The sequence below is a fragment of the Suncus etruscus genome, chromosome 5 (genome assembly GCF_024139225.1).
Source record: "Suncus etruscus isolate mSunEtr1 chromosome 5, mSunEtr1.pri.cur, whole genome shotgun sequence".
In the NCBI taxonomy this organism is placed as follows: Eukaryota; Metazoa; Chordata; class Mammalia; order Eulipotyphla; family Soricidae; genus Suncus; species Suncus etruscus.
Window position 1 is genome coordinate 38,457,678 of NC_064852.1, and position 14,444 is coordinate 38,472,121.

Sequence of the window (14,444 nt, forward strand, 5' to 3'; positions counted from 1 at the left end):
TAACGAACAACTTAGTAAACCTGTAGACAATGATTTAATGACTTCATTGTGAGTTACGGTACTCTCCACAATATTTATTTTACTTATTTTAACGTATTTATATTACTGTTTCATCAAACAAACTAAATTATCATGTTCCTGCCAAGGGAGCATGTTTATGGTTAGGTGGGGAAAGGGGGATAATGGTAGAATGTTATAATCATGGCGGGAAGGGAGCAAGAACATTGAATGCCAGAATCAGCTGTACTTTGAACAACTTTGTAAACCTCAGTGTATAATAAAGTAGTAATTTAAAAAATACAAAAAGATGCATATTAATTTTATATGTAGGTTTTCACTACTATGCTATAATTATGTTTCTTTTATATTTGACTAACTGTAATTTTTCAGAAGATCATCTATTGTAAGGTTATACTAACAGATTTAAACAAAGGTAATCCTTCAACTTCCCTTTTCCCTAACCCACTTCCTTTGCTATATAAAAGCTCGCTGGAAAGTACTTTTATTCTCTGGAGCTTTCTCACCTGGTGTATTTGGTTTTGATAATAAAGAGAGAAGTTCTGGCTTTGGAAAGAAGCAGAGATAGCGCATGGCAGAGAGAGAATATGAAGCAAAAAGCAACTACTCCAGTAACTTGGCTTGCTATTATTTCTTCACTACTACCCTGCTTCATCAGACCCATCTGCCTAACCAGTTAAATACGTGGCATGTGGGGAGGTCTCACCAACTCATGTATTTTTATTTTTATTTTACAATCTATAAAATCTATACTTGCCTCCCGATTTGACATTTAAACGTTTCATTATTCTATTCCATCATCTCACAGTAGATAATTATGCACCTAGTATAAACATATATACAGAATACAAATAGAGTGTTGAGGATTTATATTCTAATTTGAAAGAGATAATAAACTAAAATATAATTCCAGGCAATAATGTATATGAGGGAAAATAAAGCAGAAAAAGTGCATGGTTTTGAATTGCTAATGATTATAAACATTCTAGTTCCTAAAATAATATTTTATGATTCCAATTACTATCTACCATTAATTCTTAGTATCCCACTTTTATTCTTCATCAACACTTTATGTTATCATGAATACCCCTATACTAAGTGTATCAGAATACAATTTATACAGCTATTATCAATTTTTAAATAAGCAGTTTTACGATGACTATTTTACATACATCATTACTCATTTATATATACAATTTACCATTTTTAGTATATCCATCGACTAATTAATTGTTGAGTTGATGCATAAAAAGGTTTGGTGTTGCTTTCTGTATGAAAACCTTCAAAAGTTTCACCCACTTTTTTCCTAATTATTTTTATGAAATTTTAGTGAATACAATTGGAGTTTACCTTGTCACTAAAGTTTCCTATAATACACATTTATCAAAAACAGTATTTGGAAGTCATGATACCATGCCTTTAGCATAAAAACTCTAAGGCAAATTAATTTCTTATTTTGAAATGAACAAAATAATTTACTTTGTAAATCATAGTCATTTGATTCCAAGTTTTATGAGCACAGAACTTGTTTTGTATAAGCATGGTTAAGATGATTTAAATACTTGGGGCCGGGCGGTGGCGCTGGAGGTAAGGTGCCTGCCTTGCCTGCGCTAGCCTAGGACGGACCGTGGTTCGATCCCCCGGCATCCCATATGGTCCCCCAAGAAGCCAGGAGCAACTTCTGAGCGCATAGCCAGGAGTAACCCCTGAGCGTCACAGGGTGTGGCCCAAAAACCAAAAAAAAAAAAAAAAAAGATGATTTAAATACTTAAGTCAGAGAGATAATACAAGGGTTAAGGCACTTTGCACTTGAACATAAGGAACATATATGTCACAGAAGCATAACCAGTAGGGATCCCTGAGCACAGAGCCAGGAGGAAGCTTTGTGCACCATAAAACAGATACAAATTTAAAAATGCACATAAAAAGCTCAATCAACATGCAATGACAAGAAAGAGAAGAGGAACTATTACTAGAAAGCTTTAACAAAGGGGATTCTATAAATGGGTCTGTTAATATGAATGGGCTTTGTATTAAAAATATCAAAAGTATTTGAAATTAGATCAGAAATATGCTTTATTTATTCTAATAATAGGTTATAGAAAACGGTTAAGAACGATTTGTTTTAATAGAAGCATACAGGTAGAGAATTGTAGCACTGTATAGCAGATATTTAAATTAGTGTCCTATATTTTCTACAAATTCTTATTACCAATGCCTATAGAACCAAGTAGAGAGCACAGATAAGTTGCAAAGAGTTAACCAAAGGAGAAATTGATTATCTAATTTTTGTACCACAAATTCACTGAATATAAAGAAGGTAGAACATTAAAACGACGTACAAAGAAAAAAAGTTCCTCACATTTTATTTTAGCCTGTTTCATGGCAACTGTTAAGTTAATGCCACTTTTAAAACAGAGCAACAGCTGTGCAAACTTTGATAAAAAGTTTATTCACAGTTTTCTTTCCCTTAAAATTTCAAGAACATATTAGTTAAAATGAATTTGCTTTAATCAAATTGTTCTGTTTTCCTTTGTTAGCTTTTACACAGTTATCTGAGACCCCTGAAAATTTAATAAAAACATTTAATCACTTAATGTCATGTCCTTCCATGAGAAAAGGGCTTGCATATTATAATTTACCTCCAGATACAATCAGGGAATTGATGTGATGAAGGATACTTTGAGTATTTTCCAAACTGTCCAATCTTATAAAGTATATTTGTAATACATAGAATTATACTTTGTCTTTCCCAATTAATCTCTAGTGACTAAATTTAATAATAATACTCAGGTAAATTTACTGGGATGCTAAATTAAAGATCTTTGTCTCAATCAGTGAAGTGAATTGGCATTTATGTTACAGTCAAATAAAAGGTCTTCAACCATCAAATAACAGCAGATTTTCTTCTGAAAGAAAGGGAAGAGTGCTATTCTCTAAATGCAATAGCTTAACATTATTTAAAATAAAAATACCCATAGATTAAAAATATTATTAACATTAATATTTGAACCTATTTTTGTTTTTAAATATGTAACCTTTTGATTTGGGGGTCCTAGAATGAGTTATATTTCATAGTATTTTCTCATGGTACAACTTTTTTTTCCTCATTGAAGAATTGCCTTTTTTCTATGACAGGGAAAAAGAAACATGAGCACTAAGCCAAAATTTCTCAAGTTGACAGCAAGTATGACTTTTATGAGTTCAACAAGAATATGATCTATTCACTTGTAGCAGCTAGAAAAAGATTTTATAATTTATACCAGATTGCAAAAGGTCACCCTCAGATGAAATAGATGAGGGGAATTTGCATGTGTTTTGTGTAGAGTGCATGACTAAGATATCTGGCCACTTGAATATAATTTTCTTTAAATAATTTTAAGACCCTTGTATTTGTCACTCATAATTCCCACAGAGAAATATCAATATTTAAGGCTAAAGGAGACTTACACTATAATTCTTTTATTTTATTATTTCAAAATTAAGGTTTTTATTTATTCATAGTTACACTTATTTATGGTTGAGTTTCAATTATATAGTATATATATATATAAAGGTACACTTTTCGCCAGTGTACATTTTCTACCATCAGTGTCCTCAGATTCTATCCTGCCCTCCCACTGCCTTCTTACCTGCTTGCCTCTGTGGGAGCAATATTTCTTCTTTTCTCTCTCTCTCTCTCTCTCTCTCTCTCTCTCTCTCTCTCTCTCTCTCTCTCTCTCTCTCTGTCTCTCTCTCTCTCTTTCTCCCTAACCCTATATTTTTATAAATGGGAAAATTCAAATTTAGTTTTTATTTTTTTTCCAAGTAAGATAAGGGTAACTGGAAAACATCTATCATTGCTTTCTTATATTTTTATGGTTTTTCATTTAACTTTTATAAAATATACTTATAGTTTGCAAATATGGAAGTTGCATGGTAAATGTAAGTGATAAGACATCCTTTCACCTTTTTATAATCAATGAAATGGAACATAGCATATGAAAGGGCTAACTACTAAACTTTTAGCTGAAACCATCTAGGAGTAAATAAATGCTATCTATTAATTGCTTGTAAGGTGTCAGAACTTTTTCTAATCACCTTCATAGGCAATTAACCTGTTTTATTTTCTCTTGAGTAACCAGAGAAATAAAACACCCACTAATTCTTAGATGAATAAACAGAGGTAGGAGACTATAGATTAAGTAATATGCCTAAAGCCATATGACAACAGAGTGACAAAGAAGAAAAAATAGTATCAATTATGATATTACAGTTTGTACCTTATGGCTAAATGCCATAGTTATTATAAGCAAATATTACATATATTAAAAATTATGCATCTGTAATTTTGCAACTTAAGAGGTTATTTTAAGACTCTGGATACAATTAAATACTTTATTTAACTGTTGGAGATTACTGATTGACAAGATTTTGTCAGTCCTTAATCCACATATTCAAAAAATTACAAATTCACTTTAACCTTTAAAATACATGCAATTAATCATTACTTACTATACCCCTATCCAGTGGTCGGCAAGCCACGGCTTGTGAGCTACATACGGCTCTTTACACATCCGGCAGCGCTCAGGGGTTACTCCTGGCTCCATGCTCAGAAACCCCTCCTGGCAGGCTCAGGGGACCATATGGGATGCCGGGATTCGAACCACCGTCCTTCTGCATACAAGGCAATTGTCTTACCTCCATGCTATCTCTCCTCTTCTGTGTGCCAGGCGGCTGCTCCAGGAGTCAGGACTCTGCTCCTAGCCTCTGTCAGTGTGCGCCCTGTGTGCAGCCCCAGCGGCCTGCTCCACACAGCTCTGATCAGAACCAAGACCATCACATTAGTGTTTGTGGCTTTGTCAGTCCTAGTCAGGATGTAATTTTCTCTATGTTGTAAGGCAAATTTTACGGAATTTAATATTATCGATAAATAATATTTTAAATTTTTTTATTAGTTGTGCTATGTGTATCCTTCCGACCTATGTGGATACTTGCATGCAGAATATTCTCATTAAAAACTTATTGAAACTAAAAACAGTGTACCATCCTATGTATTTTCGGTTTTAAAAATGTGGCTCTCAAAATAAATTTCAATCGTGCTTTTGGCGAGATTTAGCTCAGTTGAAAAAAATGGTTGCCCACCACTGCCCTATCCTATTTGAGAATAAGTTTGAGTTCACGGTAAAATAAAATATTATTGAGTTTTTTAAATTATTTTTAAGACCGTGATTTACAATACTGCTGCAAATATAATTTCAATCATATGGAGCTGGAGTGGTGGCATAAGTAGTAGGATGTTTGCTTCGCAAGCGCTAACCTAGGAAGAACCATGGTTAGATGCCCCTGTGTCCCATATAGTCCCCCAAGACAGGATGGCTCTCTGAGCACATAGCCAGAAGTAACCCCTGAGCATCACTGGTTGTGGCCCCAAAACCCCCCAAAATGTATATAGTTTAAGCATATAATTTTGTGAGATCACACCCACTGACAATATTGGGAACTTAATTGCTAGACAAATTCTTAAGATTATCTTTCAATTATTTTTATTTTTACTATATTTACTTATAATCCACATGTTATTAGCAAGGTAATTTGGTAATTGTTCCTCTGACTCATTTTCACTCTTCACTCACGATACATTCCATGTTCATCCATAGAACACTGAACTGGAATATTTCATTTGATAGATGTTACTTTGATTCATAAGCAAGGTAAGGTTTTGTCTGATTCACTTAAAAATTAAATTTTATTAAAAAATTAGTTTTTGTATATAGTCATATGACAATGAGTATTTTGAGTAACCATATATACAATCATGCAATCTAACCATTCCTTTACATATATTTGTGCCATATTTATTTAGTCAGTCAATTTTCCGGCCCAGAAAAAAATGAATTCTGTTCTTCCATTTTGACTTGCTCAAAATTTTAAATGAAAAGTATTAGAAAATATTCAGTATTTTGATTTAGATTTCTTTCACTTAACTAAAGGCACTTAGGATATCTAGTTTTGTATCACTACCTAATATATTTCTGACTGCCATACTTTTGCAGAGATGAACCTGCTTATTTATGAAAAATTACCTAGTTGAAGGACATTTACATTGTTTCCTATATGTGGTAATTAAATATAAAAGTGCCTCCAACATTTACATACAAATGTTGTGCTCTCAGAAGAATAACTCCTCTCTGTTAAATGCTTGCAGAATAAAATTCTAGATTTTTAGTTTGAACATAAATTCAATAGAAACTGTCAAACTATTTTTAAAAAAATATTTTGAATGTTCTCAGAATAATAGTAAGTTCCAAATTTTTTCTCATTCTCACAAGCACTTATTTGTTGACACAGCATTCCCAGTATTATAACATCAAATTCTTCAGAGATTTAACAACATGAAAAATATCTATGTTAAGACTGGAGGGACATTATAATGGGTAGGGTGTTTGCCTTACATGTGGCCCACCTAGGATATTTTTTTGTAACCAAATGGAATTTCCCATGATCCTCAGAAATGTGAAGCCAGGAGTAACTCCTGACCACCTTCACATGTGGCCCACCAAACAAAACTAACAAAAAAAGCTATCTTCAAATGCAAATTAGATACAATGAGACTTCCTTAACTTACTTATAGAACTGTTACCATATTGAAAATAAAAATGCCAATATCAAATTTTGATAAGCATGCAGATTAATTTTCCTGGAATTTAAAATGTTTAAATGAATATTTATGTTTTCATATCAAATGTTAATCTGAAGCAATGGAAAGAAAACTCCCAAAGAAAATGAATATCTAGTTATTTTACTTTTTTTCCCTTGCCTCAAACAAGAGCATAAGCATGAACAATGAGGGGCTGGAATGATAGCACTGAAGGGTACATTAACCCAAGCTTGTCATGAGTGATTTCTGAGCACAAAGCCAGGAGTATTCCCTGAGATCACCAAATATACCCTCCCAAAAAGTAAAACAGAAATCTGAACTTTTGTCTATAAATTATTTTGTGACAGTCTGTTTTTCATACTCAACATCCCCATCTTTGTAGCATAGTTGATCTTCTAGAAATCCTAACTGATTTTTAACATCATTTTAATAAAACTCTAATCCATATCTTTCTAAAGTGTGTTTCTTATGAGTGAGCCATACTTTTTACTATTTTTTGTGGGGTCACACCCAGCAGTGATCAGGGGTTGTTCCTGCTCTGTGCTCAGAAATCACTCCTGGCAGGCATGGCGGAATATAGGGTTGTAGGGATTCGAACCACCGTCCTTTTGCAAACAAAGCAAATGCCTTACCTTCTTGCTATCTCTCCAGCCCTATTTTTTTTTACTTTTTTATGTGTGAAAAACGACTTAATATAATAAATTTTTGTTGTTACAGGATGATTAAAGAGGTTGAATACATTACGCTTGAATTCAAATACATCCTTTTTTTGAATGTTTTTCATTTGAATTGACCCAACACTGCTTTTCTTAAATTTTTGTGTTTACTGTACATTTTTTCTTCCATTAGTCCGTTTGAAATATACACAGATTCAGGGGTCCTCAAACTTTTTAAACAGGGGGCCAGTTCAGTCCCTCAGACCATTGGAGGGTCTGACTATAGTAAAAACAAGACTTATGAACAAATTCTTATGCACACTGCATATATCTTATTTTGCAATGAAGAAACAAAACAGATACAAATACAGTATGTGGCCTGCGAGCCATAGTTTGAGGACCACTGCGAGGACCCCTGAATCTGTGTATATTTCAAAAGGACTGATGGAAGAAAAAATGTACAGTAAACACAGATTTGTATTTTAAAAAATTGGGTATGTTGTTATGCTGTGTATTGGATTGATCTTTAATTTTTTTAATGCATCAGTGTGGTGATTATAATTTGATTAATTCTTAAAGACTAAGTCTTAGAGGTTAGTGACAGGGTAAATTTATGTCCCTTAAGGCATCTTAAACCAGTTACAAATATGCATCTCATTAAGGTTATGAGGATGAATATAAAATAATGAGTCATATTAAAAGCAGTCAATATTTACTTCTTGTGTTCATTAACTCAAGAAATATAAATGAAAAATCCACTGCTAAAGTTATTGATGGTTGTAATTTAAGTAAATTTATGGACTACATTATTGGAGAGCTTATATATTTAGTAATGATTTTCATCCTTTGCCCATTATACCAAACTTTAAATGATAAATGGTCTTGAAATGTTTTCACAACTGTGATACTGACAAATTTGAAAATTAAATGACATATCTAGGTGATAAGATCATAAGAAAAACTTTGGAACCAAATATAAACTTTTTAATAAAGCAATTTATATCATGAATAACTATTCTTCAGAAGATTTATTAATACCAGAGGCCAATTAAGAAAGTCACAGAATAAATTTGTCTTGGGGATGGAATGAAGTATAAGCAAGTGTAAGAAAGTTATTTGTTTAAGATTTTTATTAGAGTAGATATGCTTGAGGCTTATGCCCTAGAAAGAAATGATTCTCGTAGTCTGTAGTGAAGTTAGTTATCTAAAAATTGGGAAGGGTTGTTCTAAATATTTAGTACCACGCAGTATCATTGAAGTACTTTAACTTTCCCCAGCCACAATTTATTAGATATTTGAAATCCAAATGTTCCTCAGCCCTGCTTAAACCTATTTTTATCTCAGCTGATGTTGCAATTTTGTTCTTATAGACCTGTCAGGGACAATTTTTTTAAGGTTAAAGCATAATTTCAAGCTTTTCGCTTTATTTCTTATACTAACATTTATTTTTATTCTGAATCATGTACGTTAACTGTTTGCCACATATGTGCTTTTTACAAGTTTGCACATCAGTTTTCTTTTTAGTCTGTATCTGGGTTAACTTTAGCCACAATATGATGAAACTGTATGCAAAAATACATATCAGCACATATTAGAAAGACATGAATTAGTCACCAAGTCGCTAGAATTGTGTTTTCATGCTATTTTTGAATAAAATATATATGGTAAAAGCAGATAACTTGGCAATACTTTTTGGCATTATCCAGAGCTCTTTGTATTCTCCACACTACTTTTTAAAATTACCCACAATTTGTCATAACTTTCAAAAAATAATTAAAATATGATGATAAAATATTATTCTCCTCTTGCTTGGAGAAGATAAAAGTTCAATTCTGCATATCTCATAATCAGCCCCTGAACTACACTAGGAGAGATTCTTGAATACAGAGCCAAGATTAAGTAATGAGTATGGCTGAAGTAATCTCTTAAAAAAGAAAACAATTTTCCAATTTTTTTTATGTTTTTGGGCCACACCTGTTGACCCTCAGGGTCAACTCCTGGCTATGTGCTCAACAATTGCTCTTGGCTTGGGAGAACCATATGGGAAGCCGGGACATGGAACCGCTGTCCACCCTGTGTCAGCCACATGAAAGGCAAACACCCTACTGCTGCACCATTGCTCCAGCCACAATTTAACAAAATTTTATAAAATAATAAACTAGCTTCTTCAATAATTCAAATTACAGCTTTATAAGAAATATAGTAATTGAAGAATAAACTAAGACAAGTGTCAGGGTGAATAAGTAATTCAGTGTGGCTTTTTTTAAATAGGTAATGTCATAAGAAGACTAGCTAAATAGAGAATACCTCATAAAGACTGAAATTATACAACCATAGCTACAGCACTGATCGAAGGAGAGACTTAGAAAATTTTTTGAACATTTTAAGTGGACCCGGAGACTATTCAGCATGTTTCTCTTAAAATTATTTTTTCAGATTTATGAGAAAATATACATTGTTTGCTAACTCACGTGGCATTTAGCACTTTATTTATAAAAGCCTTAGTGCACTAATAGAATATCTAACCATATTTCTACAGAAGACAATATCTAGGAACCAGCTCATGGACTTTTTTTTTCTCTTCTGGTTTTGAGTGATATGTAAATTTTACTCTCATTTTCTCCTGTTCCTCTTCATGCATACTTCTATGTCATGAAAACCACTTCACTAATTCTCTTTATTCTATTCTCTCATATCAATCCCATTCACCTTCTCATCATATAGCACTCGTATCTTATTCTCTGTTTAACCTTGTCTCTCAGCCTATTACCAGGCTGAGATATTGTCCAATTAAAGGCAAGCTAGAATAGCTAAAGATTTCTATTTCATTTTTCCTGACATTGAATAAAATATAGTCTCTCTATTTTCTATTCTATAAAATAAGAAATATCTTTTTTTCTCTCAAACTGCAGTAGTCATGTAATTTCCAAGTACAAAATCTTAACTATTTTCATATTCTTTTCAATTATTGCCCCATATTGTATATCCTGTGGTATTTATTTTTCCTCTCTTCTTAAGAATAAAATAATCTTTACAGTTATACAGTGTTTTCAACCTTAATGAGTAGGGCTCTCCTTTTATTAGGATACTAGTATATCATTAATTAATGATGTATTGCCCATCTCAGGCCATCTCCTAATTCAGCAAAATGTAGATGATATACAGGACTCAGATATATAGGAAACAGTACATAACAGTACATGTTATGAATCCCATTCTTTTGTCTTTGGGAGGAATAGCATACCTGGCTGTGCTCAGGGAGCTCTCTTAAAAGATTCAGTTCTAATATGGGGTGTCAGAGATCAAATTCCAGCCAGCTTCATGTAATACAAGCACCCTACTCTCTATACAATCACTCTAAATCCACTGTTGCCTTGTAATAAAGTCTTTTTCATAATATAATTATATTAGTGTTGTTTTTCATGGTTTGTTTAACAAAACTACTGCACCTTCACCACAATCAAAGTCTGATTTTTTTCATTTTCATTCTGTTGCTGTCTGAGAAATGCTGTTAATCTTTCTCAGTGTGTGTGTGTGTGTGTGTGTGTGTGTGTGTGTGTGTGTGTGTGTGTGTGGTGTGTTATAAAACTATCTTAACTAAACTTCATAACAAAAATTGTTCAGGATTCTTCATGATGACCACCTAATTTCTTAAATTATATTTTTCTCTACATCATCTATAAATCAATAGTTCTCAAATTTCTAGTGTTCTTCATTTTCAGTGTCAGATCTTCTCTCATGTAAAGCTTGCAATATACCACTGTGTGAGCCATTTCCCAGCCCTTAATCTTTCTTAACATAGAAATGTCTCTACTACATAAAATTTGAGATTCAGTCGCAATATTTGAGCCAAATGCTAAGATACCACCTAAATTAACTTTAACATTTTGCCTATTAATTTTAAAAACTATACTTCTCAAAAAACTGGATTTCTTCACTTGAAATTATTTCTTTTAATTTTGCATCATGACTGGCTTTGCTCAGTACTTTTTCCTAATTCTGCACTCGAAGATCATTCTAGGTGGGGCTCAGTGGACTATGGTGCTAGGTATTGGCCACATGGAAGGTAAGTGCTTTATGTTTTGTACTGATTCCCTGGCCAAACATTCATCTAGATTTTCTTTATTTTTTATTCTTTTATACTCTATTTACTCTTGAAATTCTGATGTTTCTTTTTTATTCTCTATGGCCAGTTTAAGCAGCTTTCAGATATCCATTACTACCATATTATTTATTCTTTGGTTTGCAAAAGCTTACAGTTTGTTTCCTGAAAATGATCACTCTGAAAAAAATTGGGAATAAATAGTAAAGAGATAGTATTGCTACCTGTTAAGTTATAGTATTTTAAACTTTGGTGCCTAAAAGAATTAAAGGTAAAAAAATAAAGAGCAAGAATAGTGTCCGCAATAGAAGAAGTCTGGGAGTTAGAAGGGGGATGAGTAAATGGGAAAATTGGTGGTGGGAAAAAACATGTAGAAGGGATAGATGTAACATTATATGAATATAAAACAATCACAGACACCTTATTAACTCTGTACCACTTGGTGATTTATTAAACAAAAGGAAAGAGAAAGAGATTACAAAGTCCTACTGAATCAAATATGTTGCTTCAGTAGAGCAATATTTTTATCTAATCATTTTCTTTACTCATAAGATCATTTTATCTATTATCTCATTAGTTGCCAAAAACTAGTAATTTGAATATTTCACCAAAATTATAAATTTATATATCCAGATGCTCATTTTCAGATTTTTCTTAGGCTATTAATCAATAATATCTCAAAGATAACTCATTCAAAGAGGAACTCGATTTGTGCCACAGACAAAACTTGCTTGATTGACAAAATTTGCTTGATTTGCAATTAGTTTATAGTGTACCAAAATCCAAGTGAGAATTTTTTGTTTGATTTTGTTTTTGTTTTTGTTTTTGGGTCACACCTGGCAGCACTCAGGGCTTACTCCTGGCTCTATGCTCAGAAATCGCTCCTGGCAGGCTCAGGGGACTATATGGGATGCTGGGATTTGAACAACCGACCTTCTGCATAGAAAGCAAACACCTTAGCTGCATGCTATCTATCTGCACCCCAAGTGAGAATTTGAGTTATCTGAACTTCACTTGAATTTGTGTTTCTCAGCTATAAGTCTTATTGACTTTCCAAGCAAAATTTATCTTGATAGTGGCTTTTCTTCTTACAGTGTTCTTGTCTGAAATATTTGTGCATGCTTGCCATCTAATACTTGCTTCTTTAGTATGTTAGAGTTATTGCTTTTAGTTATGCTTCTAAAATGTTGACAATTTAAAAATCTCCATAAAGAGCATATATTATCATTTTTGTTGCCTTCTGGAATAAATTCTGAATATCATATCTTTTTTTTTTTATAAGCTTGCCTTTTTGGCTTAATCTTAATTTGTATTCATACCAAACGAGTGTGACCTACTAATCAAATTCTATATATGTTGTGGAACAAATCTGCCTTTATTTGTACACTTTTATCTGCAGATGATGTCTTTATTTCTTATAGAACTGACTATATCAACTTTCAGTGTTGCTTTCTTGGTAGAAATTTTGGATCCCACTCCTTACTATTGAAATTGCTTATTTCTCGGAGAAGAAATATTTAGCTCATAATGCAAAAGTATTTATGTATAACTTCTATTTTGAATGTTGAAGTGAATGTTTTGTTTTTCATGTTTTACATTTTTGGAGGGGCGTGAATTTGATGTTGCACCCTGCTGTGCACAGGGCTTACTTCTGGCACTGCACACAGGAATTACTCCTGGCAGGAATTGGGAGACTATATGCAGTACCAAGATTTAGCTCAAGTTGACTGTGTGTATGGCAAGCTCCTTACTCTTTCTCAGATCCTATGTGAACTACTTTAGTTTTAAGTAATTTTTCTTTTAACTACAACATACAACATATATTAGGAACTTAAATGTTAAACTAAAAATAATAAAATAATTGTTAATGTGCAAAATTAAGAACCATATCTGAACTGGTGATATTTTAAAACATAATACTGGAAACATTATATTACCATGTTAATATCGTAATAGACTCAACAGTATCTAAACAACAGTAATCCAACAATAATTAAAAAATAATTTCACTATTAAGAGTGAAGATAAATATGTTAAAAGGCTAAATCTTTTGTAGAAATAATAAATTAATACCTTAAAACTACCTAATACAAAAATGCAGTTAAATCATCAAGAATGATGGGACAGGGCAATGGCGCAGCAATAGGGCATGTATGTACCTTTCTGGCTGCTGACCCAAGACGGACAGTGGTTCTATCACCCTGTGTTCCAGATGGTCCTCCGAGTGAGGAGCGATTTCTGAGCGCATAACCAGGAGTAACGTCTGAGTAATCCCTGATTTTGGGTATGGCCCAAAATCAGAAGAAAAAAAAAAGAATAAAGGTCTAAAATTCCTATTATTTACTTTCCAATCATTTATGACAAGTAGCGACTACTGTGCCATCATTTTTAGTTACATGATCATTACAATTAGTGAATTAATATTACACCTTATGTAATATAGGTTCAGTACTAGGAACCACCATAGAAATGTTCCAGCTATGTCAAGCCTTTCTTCCAGGACAGGGGTTTCCAAATTTGGATACTCATGAAAATCACTGCTGAATATTTAAATAAATAATGATTCTGTGTCCTAATTAACAGGAGAACCTGATTTTAGTATTATTGGACAATGTAGCCCAATGGTGTATATTTGTGTGTATGTATGCATATATATAAACATAATTTATATTATATAATATAAACATAAATTATGTATAATTATATTATATATAGTATAAATATATAAATAAATTTACATATATAACCCCCTTAATATGGTCCTTATATGCTTTGTCCTTATAAGTTTTGAACCCCTTGAACTCTTAACCTTCACAAACAAAAAAAATTTTAAGGAATATTTCTCTAGCATTTATAATCAGAATTAGAACATTGCTTAAGAGCTTTGTTTCTGTAGTTGTTATGAAAAATGTGACATTGGTATTGTCCTGTTAAATTTCCTATAACTCTTTTAGTCTTTAATGCACTCTTCTGAATAGTTTTCAGAAAACAGGAAAATCACCAGAACAGTAGCACAGCCCGTTACATG